Raw genomic sequence first — 12,560 nt, forward strand, 5'->3', positions numbered from 1 at the left:
TGTGCGTTTAAAATCTAGTATTGTTAACAATATTACCCTCCATTAAAAATCACAAGAGGGGCTCAGAGCATAAAACAAAACACATCAATAATAAATAATATTATCAGATACATTAAAACTCTCCCAGTACCCCCCCTCCACATAAATGTCAAAAACAGCAGTGGGATCCTGCTTCCATAATCATCCTACAGCAGATGTGGGCACAGAACCTATTTTTCTAGAAAAAATAGCACTGTGTATGGGGGAGCCTTTTGGAGTCGAGATGTTGCTGAACTACAAACCCCATCAGCCCTGGCTATTGGCCATATGCTTGCTGGGGCTGTTGGGAGTTGTAGTTCAGCAACATATGGAAAGCTAAAGGTTCCCTACACCTGTCCTGTAGCAACAGATATACTACAGACTGCTCTACCAAACATTGGGAAGTTCCAAAGGTCTTACTGTGTATGTTACTCTTTGACAATAATGTTTTATTTCTTCGTTTACTTCAAAATGTGATAAGCCAGCCCAGCTGTGTTTGAGGGCCTTCATATTCATTCCGAATGGAACCCTGAACTTCTGCCTGAAAGTCCTGGCTTGATACCACTGACTGGACCAGACAGGACTTTGATCCGATACTGCAGGAGCTCTAACTTTTTGTGACTGGACAGGAGGAGAAAAGAGTGATCTTACTGAATGAAGGGTATCTGGCACCAAACATGGCTTCTGTTTCAAAGTTTAAAACGATTTCAGAACTATCTTGAGGCAGTATTCTCAAATTTTCCCCTAATTGGTAGTGTGTAAAATGTCAAAGACTATCTGACTATTCAGGTTTAGCAATGAAAGTGCACAGGCTAATTGTGAGTGCTGTTAGTGTGTGTGCTGGAAACTTGCTTCTACAGAAATGACTCCGTTGAGAAGGTAGGCAGATTGGCATGCTCTGATTTTTGTCTTTGCAGCAATGATTAATATCTAAAGAAAAAAACAGCCCCACCCCACACCCCACTTCAGCACTTGAATTACTTGGTCAAAACAACTTGACAAGGGCACTCCTCTGCATATTTTAGGGATTTGGCTTCTTGCTTTCAAGGACATGGAATCAGCACTGGAGGGGTGGGGAGCAGGGCAGGGATTGGCATCAGCAGGTATCCACCAAGGTCCACAGCCCAGGAAGAGGATAATCCCTGCTGCTGTTCATTCTTTGCTGTTGCTGCTCACTCAGAGTGGGAGAGGAAGTCTGAGAGAACAGTGTCAAGGGCAACAAGGTGGAACAGCAGGAGCGTTCTGGAGGGAGACTGTGACAAGGGGAGTGAGTGGCACACACTGTCCTTCCTCCTCATTGCTGCTGTCACTCACCCATCTTGGTGAATGAGCAAGGCGGAGCAGCAGCTGCCACAGCTTGCTCCTTGATACTTCCATTCTGGCTCCCAGCAAGTAAGTGAGTAAGCAAGCATGCAGCAACTCCTCCTTGCCAGCCTGCTCTCCCCAGAGTGGTTAAGTGAACCAACGTCCCACCTGCTTGCCTGCCTACTCTTGCTTGAACCCAGAAGGTCCAGATAAAGCTGAAAGGGACCCAGGTTTGAAACCATGGAGAGCTGCTGCTGGCCAGTGTAGACAATATTGAGGTAGAGCCTGGATGAAGAGCCTAAGCCTAAGCCTTCTGGGCCTCTTCATCTCAGGACTCTTCCCCAGACCACCCCTTCCTTGAGTACTTTTGCCCGTCTGGAAGGCAAAAATATAGGTGTTGTGTGCCATGCTCTAATTATTGCATGGCTGAAATGTAAGCTTGAGGCACATCCGTCGCTCTGCCTACTGTTGCTTCTGGCCATATGCAGCCCCCGTTAAGTTGACCACAAGGAAACGTGGCCCTCAGCCTGAAAAGGGTTCTTCACACCTGAGCTGGAACAACCAATTTTCTGACTTGTTATAAGGCAGCTTCTTGTGCCTCTGTGAGGTGTGCACTGAAATAGCTGGATACTCTGAGGGCATCTTAAGCTTACAAGGCAGGCTTAAGCAGTATGTGGACCGAGAACTCCCAGAAGTGCAAGCTGGATTTCAAAGGGGCAGAGGAACCAGAGACCAAATTGCAAACATGCGCTGGATTATGGAGAAAGCTAGAGAGTTCCAGAAACATCTACTTCTGCTTCATTGACTATGCAAAAGCCTTTGACTGTGTCGACCACAGCAAACTATGGCAAGTTCTTAAAGAAATCGGAGTGCCTGATCACCTCATCTGTCTTCTGAGAAATCTCTATGTCGGACAAGAAGCTACAGTTAGAATTGGATATGGAACAACTGATTGGTTCAAAATTGGGAAAGGAGTACAGCAAGGCTGTCCCTGCTTATTTAACTTATATGCAGAATTCATCATGCGAAAGGCTGGGCTGGATGAATCCCAAGCTGGAATTAAGATCGTCGGAAGAAATATCAACAACCTCAGATATGCAGAAGACACAACCTTGATGGCAGAAAGTGAGGAGGAATTAAAGAACCTTTTAATGAGGATGAAAGAGGAGAGCGCAAAATATGGTCTGAAGCTCAACATCAAAAAAACGAAGATCATGGCCACTGGGCCCATCACCTCCTGGCAAATAAAAGTGGAAGAAATGGAGGCAGTGAGAGATTTTACCTTCTTGGGCTCCATGATCACTGCAGATGGTGACAGCAGTCACGAAATAAAAGACGCCTGCTCCTTGGGAGAAAGGCGATGGCAAACCTAGACAGCATCTTAAAAAGCAGAGACATCACCTTGCCAACAAAGGTCCGTATAGTTAAAGCCATGGTTTTCCCAGTAGTGATGCATGGAAGTGAGAGCTAGACCATAAAGAAGGCTGATCGTCAAAGAATTGATGCTTTTGAATTATGGTGCTGGAGGAAACTCTTGAGAGTCCCATGGACTGCAAGAAGATAAAACATATCCATTCTTAAGGAAATCAGCCCTGAGTGCTCACTGGAAGGACAGATTGTGAAGCTGAGGCTCCAATACTTTGGCCACCTCATGAGAAGAGAAGACTCCCTGGAAAAGACCCTGATGTTGGGAAAGATGGAGGGCACAAGGCGAAGGGGATGACAGAGGACGAGATGGTTGAATAGTGTTCTCGAAGCTACAAACATGAGTCTGACCAAACTGCAGGAGGCAGTGGAAGACAGGAATGCCTGGCGTGCTGTGGTCCATGGGGTCACGAAGAGTCTAAACGACTAAACAGCAACAACTAAACGACTAAACGACTAAACAGCAACAACTGAGGGCATCTTGCCTTAAGGGTGCCCCTCTGCAATCTGGAGTTGGCACTGCATGGCAGCAGAAACTTTCTGCCCCAAGGGGTTTTCTAACCCTTTCTCCTGCAGCTGCTGTCACCACAGACCAACCCTATGTCAATTTCAATGGAGTTTCATTCTAAATCAATATGTTTCTAGAAATAAAGTCACTGACATTTTAAAACTGGAAGTAAATAGTAAATATGCCATCCTGCTTTGCTTCCCACCCCTTTTATTTTGACACACAGATATGAGAAATTTGAAACTAAACACAATGACACCCTCTGGAACTCATGGTAAAGTTGGCCTTGGGCCTATTTGCATGTGCGCTCATGATGCTTACCATTATGGGCATAGCAAGAAGCCCAACTTTGAATCTTTAAATTAAAATAACTTTTACAAAGTTGTTACACTGCACAGCGGGGATTACTGTGTTCCGTCTTACACGCCTGTGATGGATTTCTAAAACGCTGCATGTTCAGAGGGTAGGAAGTTGCGAATGCAATTTCTTGCCAGGATCTGAACACGTGATTCCGCACAAATGTGCAATACGTTTATTCTTTCTTTGAGGCTTTCTTGCATTATTCATCACCATAGCACACCGTCCCTTTCAAACGGGAGTAGGGAACTGTTGCTGATATCCAGCTCCCATAATCCCTGACTATATGACATGAAGGCTGGAGCTGATGGGAGCGGAATCCAGCACAAGCGGAAGGGCCACTGTTTCCCACTAAATTACCTACCAGTAAATTTACTTATGCGTCGAATCACTGGCACAATACTCTCCCTTTCACTTTAAAACGCCCTCAGCCTCGAGGTGAAAGTCGACTAGCTCTAGCTTGGCGCCAGTCCATCACAAACGTTGCCATGGCAAAACGCAAGCATTAAGTTAGTGCAGAGCCGACCGCCCCTTCCACCTCCCCACCCATTGTTTCCTTAAAGAGCTCCTGCTCCTTTAAATGCCGCGGCGCGTTCCAGCACCTCCCTCGCTCCACCGGACAAGCCCCGCCCACCCCACTCCTCTCGCCTCGCCCCCTTCCCCGCATCGGAGAATTCTCTCGCGCTTAGAGCGGTCCCGCGCACGCGCGGCGAGCGCGAGCTCTCCCACCTTCCCCACGCTCTGATTGGCTCATCCCCTTTCTGCCGGAAAGTCAACATGTCCCGCGTGTGGAGCAGCGGCCGCCGCTAAGCCTACGCCAATCCGAACGGCTCTTACTGCGCGCGGCGCTGTCGCGTCGGCCAATGGGAGGCGGCCTTCTTTAGGGCGGCGCAGCCCCGAGTGAGTCGGAGTGAGAGGATCAGCCTGGGCGCTGCTATTGCGGGCGTGAGGAGACGCAAGGGCCGGGCCAGGTGAGTTGGGGATAGCGGGGGCTGGGCCCGGGCGAGGCGGGGCGCAGCGCGGAGCGGGCCTGTTGTGCTGCTGCTGCACACCCGGGCTGAAGGGCGGAGAGGAAGGCGAGCAGGCCCCGTTGTGCTGCCGAGGCCCGGCTGACGGGGGGAAACAGGCAGGGGAGCGGGTGGGGCAGTCCGGTCCCAGCACGGGCACCATTTTAAGGAGCGGCCTCGGCTCTGGGCGCGGCGGAGCGGCTATTAAGGCTCCGAGATGCGGCGCTTCAGCGAAGGGGCGGACGAGGCGCTTCCTCGCTCTCTGGCGGCGATTCTTCACACGGGTTGCCGCAGGCGGATGGGAGGAGAGCCGCTTTTTTCCGCCGCCTCAGGGCGGACCCCGGGCTCATCCACACACGCGCGTATCGCTTCCTCTCTCTCCCGTACCTCTTCTCGGCCATGTGCTCTGCGATTTCTCTTCCCGTCCTGCTGTCTAAGCCACGCCGCTTTGAAAATGCTATCTAGGAAGGTGTGCCGTGGGAAACGGGGGCGGGAGTTGCGGTGCGGGGAAGTCAGTTGGCGCCGTGTGTGCGCGCCTTATGAAAGGCTTGTCGTATAGATAAACACCGTGAAAAGCGCCCCCCCTTTTTTTCTCCCGATGTAGGCCCTGCAGTATGTAACCTGGCAGGCCCTTGTTTTTCCTGCCAGCGCCCTCTAGTCACTGCTCCTCTCTTCCTCTCAGCCTCCCCCCCACCCGCTGTATAGAGAACACATAGTTTTGTTCCTGCCCGAGGGCTTCTGACTGCAAGTTCTGTAACGGAAGCCATAATTTTCCTTTGTGGTTTGGCATCGCTACTTGTAGCTCTTATTGCAGGGGCCGCACCATCTTCCAGGCTTAGAAAGATAATTGACTCGCACTTGATGCAAGTTTTGAAAGAGCCTGATAAATGCAAGACCTTGGGGACGCAAGTTTCATCATGCTGGACTGGTCAGTCAGCTTGGACAAACTTTTAAATGTAACACTTAGCTGATCAATGTGAAACTCAGTCAAAAAAAAAGAAAGAAAAGAAAAGAAAAGGGGGTTGAGTCAGTTTTAAACTTACTGCACAGAAACCCATTCCTTCAAAAATAGGTGGCATTGTGGAAGATAATATTCAATAATCAATTGTGTACACAATAACACCATATGGGTGGAAATCTTCCTGTAGTAGAATCTTTGCATGACTACTGTTTGTGTTCCTTAGCATACAGATTCTTTCCCCTGTTAGTTTGCAAACGTTTGCTCCTATTTACCATTGCTTCATCTTGATTCCTCCCATTTGAATACTCAGGGGATTGATAGGAGTTGAAGTCAACTGCAGCTGGATAGCCATGAGCTCCTATACATTATAAGAATTAAATCCCACTTCATGACAGATGCTCTCCGATAAGTGTGCACAAGCCCCATTAAACATTATGGAATTATATCTGAGTAAACTTAAACAGCTATCTTAGATCTTAAACCAATTTGAGGGGTTTTGTGGTACAGTCAAGCAGTATATAGATGTTATGAAATAAAATAAAATATGGAGTCAGGCCATTTAGTTTGTTTTGCACATTTATTTCTAACTAATTGGCTGTAGCTCTTCAGGGTTTCAGATGGGATATTCCCAGCTCCACCTGGAAATGCTGATAGTTGAATTTGGGACCTGGGTGCAAAGCAGATGTTCTACAACTGAACTGCAGTCCTTCTCTGGTTCATATGAATAGTAATAATTAGTAGTTGTATGTATGTATTCAGTGTATATCCTGCCCTTCCTCCCAGAGGAGCCCAGTCTACAAGACTTGATGAAACAAGATGCAAATCTTGTAGTTTAATTGTGGTTGCATTAATTATAACAAATAATCCACTTTTGGAAGGCTCCCAAAATATAGACACTTACCAGCAGTTTTCTTTAATTATTTTCGACTGACAGTGTAGACAGTCTCTTAAAATGCTCTTGCTTCTTAGGTATAATTCTTTGCATACTTGACTGGCTTTTTAATAAGTATGTACTATTGTAACTGACGGGGCAAGGAAGAAAAGAAAGAACTGTCAGTACTTTGTTGAAAACCAAATTAATATTGGTTGGAAACTAAATTATATTTTGCTTACAACTTGCTGTCAGTTACTCTTTCAGATAAAGTGGCTAATTTTGTTGCATAGCAGTAAAGACAGATGTAAGTTTACATCTTCTGCTAAACATGTGCATATGATCCTTAAAAGGCCTAGTTCAAACAAGCCTTTGTTGGCTACAAATTCCACTAGGGACATTGCAGAAAATCTGTCTCAGTTCTACACGTTTACAAAAGTAATTCTGAAATGAGTAAGCAAATGAAATTAGTAGATTTCAGGAATCTTGTTGATCACCATGTTGTTGGTTGGTGGTATTCAGGACAGTTACTGTGAAGGACTATGGCACTTACATAACATTAAGTATAACTTGATTCCCTATGAGGACCGAGTTGTGTTCAGGATTTCCATGAGTAGAACTCCCACCATAAGATGATCCCATCAGAGGAGGGAGTGGAAGCAATTTCTGCCAATACTTCCATTCCTCTGTACCACCTGAATATTCTGCAGAAGGTTGGGGGCCCCTCCAAAACATGGTGGGAAGTGTTGTGAGGAGCTGGAGGAAGAAGGTCCCATCTGTAAATGGAAAGAGCCCTTCCATTCACAGTAGGACAGTTCACTACACAACATGTCTTGTTTGTGGGTCTGCTTTATAAAAGGTTTGAAATATGGTCATGTTGACTGATATCTAATTTAATATACATTATAACCATAATCCTACAGATTTCTGGCAATTCACCTTGCTGAAATACTTCTGCAAGTGTTTTTGGATTTTGTTGACTGTTGCTGTTGGTGAAAACATGCTTATAAAAGCATTGTGTTCTACCTCACATGACTGAGAATTTGGTGTTAATACACTGTCACTTACATTTTTCTTTAAACTACTTTGTGTAGTTTTAATGTTATTCTATGGATATTTTATTTATTGTATTTATTTTTATTATTTATTGCATTTTATGTCCCATCTTTTTGTCCAAGGAGCTCAAGGTGGCCTACATGGTTCTCCCCGCTCCTCAAATAATTCCCGCAACAACCCACTGAGCGGCGGTGACTAGCCCACAGTCACCCAGTGAGCTTCATGACATAGTGGGGATTTGAACCCTAGTCTCATGGGTCCTAGTCCAACACTCTGTAATCACTATAACACACTGGCTGTCAGTGTGGATAATGATGGGGGAAAGTCAAAGTAGAATTTAGCATTCCATCTATGAAACAATCTATTGCTGACTGAATTGGTCAAACTTTGTCTTATTATTTGATAGCAACTTCACGTAAAGTGTCTTTATTTTTACAGTGGTGCCTCGCAAGACGAAATTGATTCGTTCCACAAGTTTTTTCTTCTTGCAAGTTTTTTGTCTTGCGAAGCACGGTTTCCCATAGGAATGCATTGAAAATCAATTAATGCGTTCCTATGGAGACCGCTTGCCAGGCTGGCGGTGCGGAGAAGGGCTTTTCTCCCCACCGCAAGCCTTCAGGACAGGTACGGGAACAGAGGGGAAGGCGCACAGCGCTTCTCCTCTGTTCCCGGGGCTTGCGGTGGGAGGAGGGTTTTTCCTCCCCACCACCAACATTCAGAACAGCATTCTGAATGTTGGCGGTGGGAAGGAAAACCCTCTTCCCACCGCAAGTCTTCAGGACAGCCATCCGAAGGCTGGCGCGGGGAGAAGGTCTCTCTGCCCCACCGCCAGCCTTCGGAGGAGCCTTCCGAAGCCTGGCGGCGGGAGGAGGTCTCTCCGCCCCACCGGCAGCCTTCGGAGCAGCCATCCGAAGGCTGCCGGTGGGGAGGAGAGACCTCCTCCCGCCGCCAGCCTTCGGAGCAGCCTTCCAAAGGCTGGCGGTGGGAGGAGGTCTCTCCGCCCCACCGCCAGCCTTCGGAGGAGGTCCGAGGACAGTGGGGAAGACGTGCTGCGCTTCCCCGCTGTCCCAGAGATTTCCCTATGGGCTTTCGTCTTGCGAAGGAAGCCCATAGGGAAATTCGTTTTGCGAAGCGCCTCCAAAACGGAAAACCCTTTCGTCTAGCGGGTTTTCCGTCTTGCGAGGCGTTCGTCTTGCGGGGCACCACTGTAATTATGTCCCATATATTGACCATTCAGTAAACTTTAATTCAACTACCTTTGCAGGCTACATATCTTTAGAGGTTGCTTATAAGTTGTGATTATGGTTAAATATTCTGATGTTTGTCTTCTGGGCTTCTAAGTGGTACTTCTAATATTTTATATCTTTGAAGTAGGTATTTTGCTCTGTTACAGAGGTCATAACTACGTGTTGCACACGACACAGGACTGCTGCCAAAAATTGCAGCCCCATATCAAGTTCTTCTCTCCCCGCCATCCTTCATCCATATCCCATTTAATGCAGTCATTACATTGTCTGTCACCTCCCCACCCTCCCAGCTAATGCCAGTAACATGCAAGGCAGAAACTCAGAGTATTATATTGTCACAACATGGAATAAATTATCCTAAATGGGAAGACAGGGAGAACTTGAGAGAGAGGACTCTTTCAGCAGCCTCATATTGGGTGTAAAGTATAGTTTTAGTATTGTTGCAGTAACTGTTGCTCCGATCACTCCTGCATGTTTAGCTGTTTTCTTAATCTTTCTGACCATAAGTTAGAAATACTTCATCTTAAATTTATGAAACAGTGAGCTGGCCCAGATTTGTGATGAATAGCTTTTCCCAAATGAGTGGCTCTTTCAGATTTTTGCTCTTACCTGCTTTTCAGTTTGTCATGTGATCTTGTGGGCAGAAGTAGGTAAGAATCTACAGAAGTAGGTAAGAATCTACAAGTAGTAATCTGGGTGATTTGCAGTAGATTTTTAAGAGTTTCTTTGTCAACAATAGCAACAACTTAAATCTCCACCATATTTATCATTGTTAAACCTTGCTAAAATGTAACCAAAATATATTTTGGAGAGTTTTGATATTGTGTATCAGAGGTGAAGAAACACTTTTTTTCTCATGGGACATTGATTTACAGGAAAGAAACAAAAAAAGAGCCAGAGTCCAGGGTGTTTCCTCCCTCCAGGCTCCCTTCCCGTGTAGCACCACCAAGGCTTCAGCAGAATCACTTTTCAGCCATTACACACTGTGCACATGAACTCTCTTAAAAGGGGTGGGTGGGTGTTATGCCACTGTCCAGCAGAAGCACCCAACCAGTTGCTTTCCTTGCAGAGCTTTCACTTGGGAAGGGCTGTTTTCTCTCTCTCTCTCTCTCTCTCTCTCTCTCTCTCTCTCTCTCTCTCTCTCTCTCTCTGTGTGTGTGTGTGTGTGTGTAAAAAGATAACACTATTGCCAGACAATGAACAAGCAAGAGACAATAGTTTTCCATTTCTGCTGTAGAAAATCCAGCTGTGAGAAGAGGAAGCCTCCCTCCTTCCCTGTAGGCTCCTTACCCTAGCTCAACAAAGCAGTGGACCTCTCTCCTGTAGACTGTCTTCCTGCACTCGTCTTGAACAAGCTGGCAACAGATCTGTGAGGCCTTTTTGGCTCTCTCTAACTTTGACCAGCATCATGCCAGCCTGCCTTCGTTCTCTGAGCAAGACTGCTGCAGCTCCATGTGGGCTTTTACTTCTTTTACTTCCACTTCACCTGTCATGATTCCGAGTATTTTCCCTCTGGGGTGACTCCCTACCCCGGCAAGGTGACAGTTGCCCTGTATGTGCTTTCCAGCACTTTCCTCCTTGCTCTGGCCTACATGCATCCTTTGCCAGAGCCATATATTGTGGCTACTGCAAAGATACTTCCCATAAATTCTGATCCTTAGTGTCCCCCCCCCCGCCCACATTTTTTCAGGAAACAAAATTTGGATGAAATTGCACACTGGTTTGTCTCAAATTCAGAGTGGAGCAAAGGGAAGAGCATGAGTGATACTCATGCTTGTAATGCCAAAATATGTTTGATGCTGACCTCTACAATATGACATCCAAGTCACTTAACTGTAGTCATATGGACAATTTTCTAAAACCACGCTCCAGAGTATATATGAGTATACTTTCTGGGTATGTATGAATTGACCACCCACTTGTCAGTTCTGATGTCATGACATCTTCAGCTGATGAACTGTTCAATTCTGTCTGCATAGAATTCTGCCGATGCATAACAGAATTCCCTACCTGTCAGCTGCCATCACCGACCCAATAGGGCAGAGTTTTCCAAACTGTGTGTCATGACACATTAGTGTGTTGGCTGCAGTGTATAGCTGTGTCATGCTAAGACTCTTATAAGGGGTTAGTTTAACCTCTGGTTTGCTAATAAAACTGAATTACTTTGTCATGAAATGATATGTGTCTGAAAAGTGTGTCACCAACATGAAAAGTTTGAAAAACTCTGCAATAGAGTGATGCCAGTTGATTTACAGATGGGTGTGGTTTTGGGGAGATAGCCTCTCAGACTAAGATTGACTTGCATGCCAAAGGCTCCCCATACGTGCCTGTGGCCTAGGCCATGACCCTCAAATGCATAACAATGACAATACTGCTTCCTTGCCTGGATGGAGGCATGTGTTTGTATAGAAACCCCCAACTTCTGTGTAGTTGGAATGTATCCCTACCGTACAAAGCAAGAGTTGCACCCATTATTTCACTCACTTTTGCTTCTGATCCTGCCCACAGGAGTAATTTCTTGAGTTTCTCTCTTCAACACTTGCAAATGATTCATTTTATTTATTTATTTACAAGGAAAAAAATTGGAGGGAGGAATGAAAAGCATGCTTAAGCACAAGTTCTTATACATTTCTTTTTTAAAAAAAATGATATTTTATTCAAATTTCAAAAAAAGATTACAAAAATAATAAGAAAATAAAAAAGCAAATAATACAAAATACAGAGTAGAAAAAAAAGAAAAAAGAAAAAACAGTAAAAAATAAGTCCATCTTTCAATGTCTTGCCTTTCATTCACTTGTTTCCCTGACCTCCTCACACCTCCCTTTTTTGTATTCCATTTCGAGTAGTTCGTTCAGCAAATCCTTTCCCTCTTTGTTTTTCTCTTAGTTCTTTATCTTAACATATTATAACCTTATATTTTCATCTATTAACCAATCATTTTTACATACTCCTTTTTAACATTGTTGCTAAAACCGCTTCATTTCATTCCGACATCATTTTAACATTTATTAATTTTGCAGTGTTTCTGTAAATAGTCCTTAAATTTCTTCCAATCTTCTTCCACCGACTCTTCTCCCTGGTCTCGGATTCTGCCAGTCATTTCCGCCAATTCCATATAGTCCATCACTTTCATCTGCCATTCTTCCAGAGTGGGTAAATCTTGTGTCTTCCAATACTTTGCAATGAGTATTCTTGCTGCTGTTGTAGCGTACATAAAAAGAGTTCTATCCTTCTTTAACACCAATTGGCCGACCATGCCCAGGAGAAAGGCCTCTGGTTTCTTCAAGAAGGTATATTTAAATACCTTTTTCATTTCATTATATATCATCTCCCAGAAAGCCTTAATCTTTGGGCACGTCCACCAAAGGTGAAAGAATGTACCTTCATTGTCTTTACATTTCCAACATTTATTATCGGGCAAATGATAGATTTTTGCAAGCTTGACTGGTGTCATGTACCACCTGTATATCATTTTCATAATATTCTCTCTTAAGGCATTACATGCCGTGAATTTCATACCTGTGGTCCACAACTGTTCCCAGTCAGCAAACATAATGTTATGTCCAACATCTTGTGCCCATTTAATCATAGCAGATTTAACCGTTTCATCCTGCGTATTCCATTTCAACAGCAAGTTATACATTCTTGAAAGTATCTTAGTTTTGGGATCTAGCAGTTCTGTTTCCAATTTTGATTTTTCCACCTGGAAGCCAATTTTTTTATCCAAATTGTAAGCGTCCCTTATTTGATAATAATGAAGCCAATCTCGCACTTTATCTTTTAGTTTCTCAAAACTCTGCAATTT

General features: G+C 44.9%; 1 protein-coding gene across 2 annotated transcripts in view; it reads left to right on the forward strand.

Annotated features, from left to right (window-relative positions):
* Nucleotides 1-4,478: 4,478 nt before the first annotated feature.
* Nucleotides 4,479-12,560, forward strand: part of NAP1L4 (nucleosome assembly protein 1 like 4) — a 36,174-nt gene continuing 28,092 nt past the window's right edge. For both annotated transcript variants that reach the window (XM_053393623.1, XM_053393612.1), the window contains exon 1: nucleotides 4,479-4,584. The gene's annotated coding sequence lies outside the window, so the exon portion shown is untranslated. The remainder of the gene's footprint in view (nucleotides 4,585-12,560) is intronic.

This window comes from Podarcis raffonei, chromosome 1, assembly GCF_027172205.1.
Source record: "Podarcis raffonei isolate rPodRaf1 chromosome 1, rPodRaf1.pri, whole genome shotgun sequence".
NCBI lineage: Eukaryota > Metazoa > Chordata > Lepidosauria > Squamata > Lacertidae > Podarcis > Podarcis raffonei.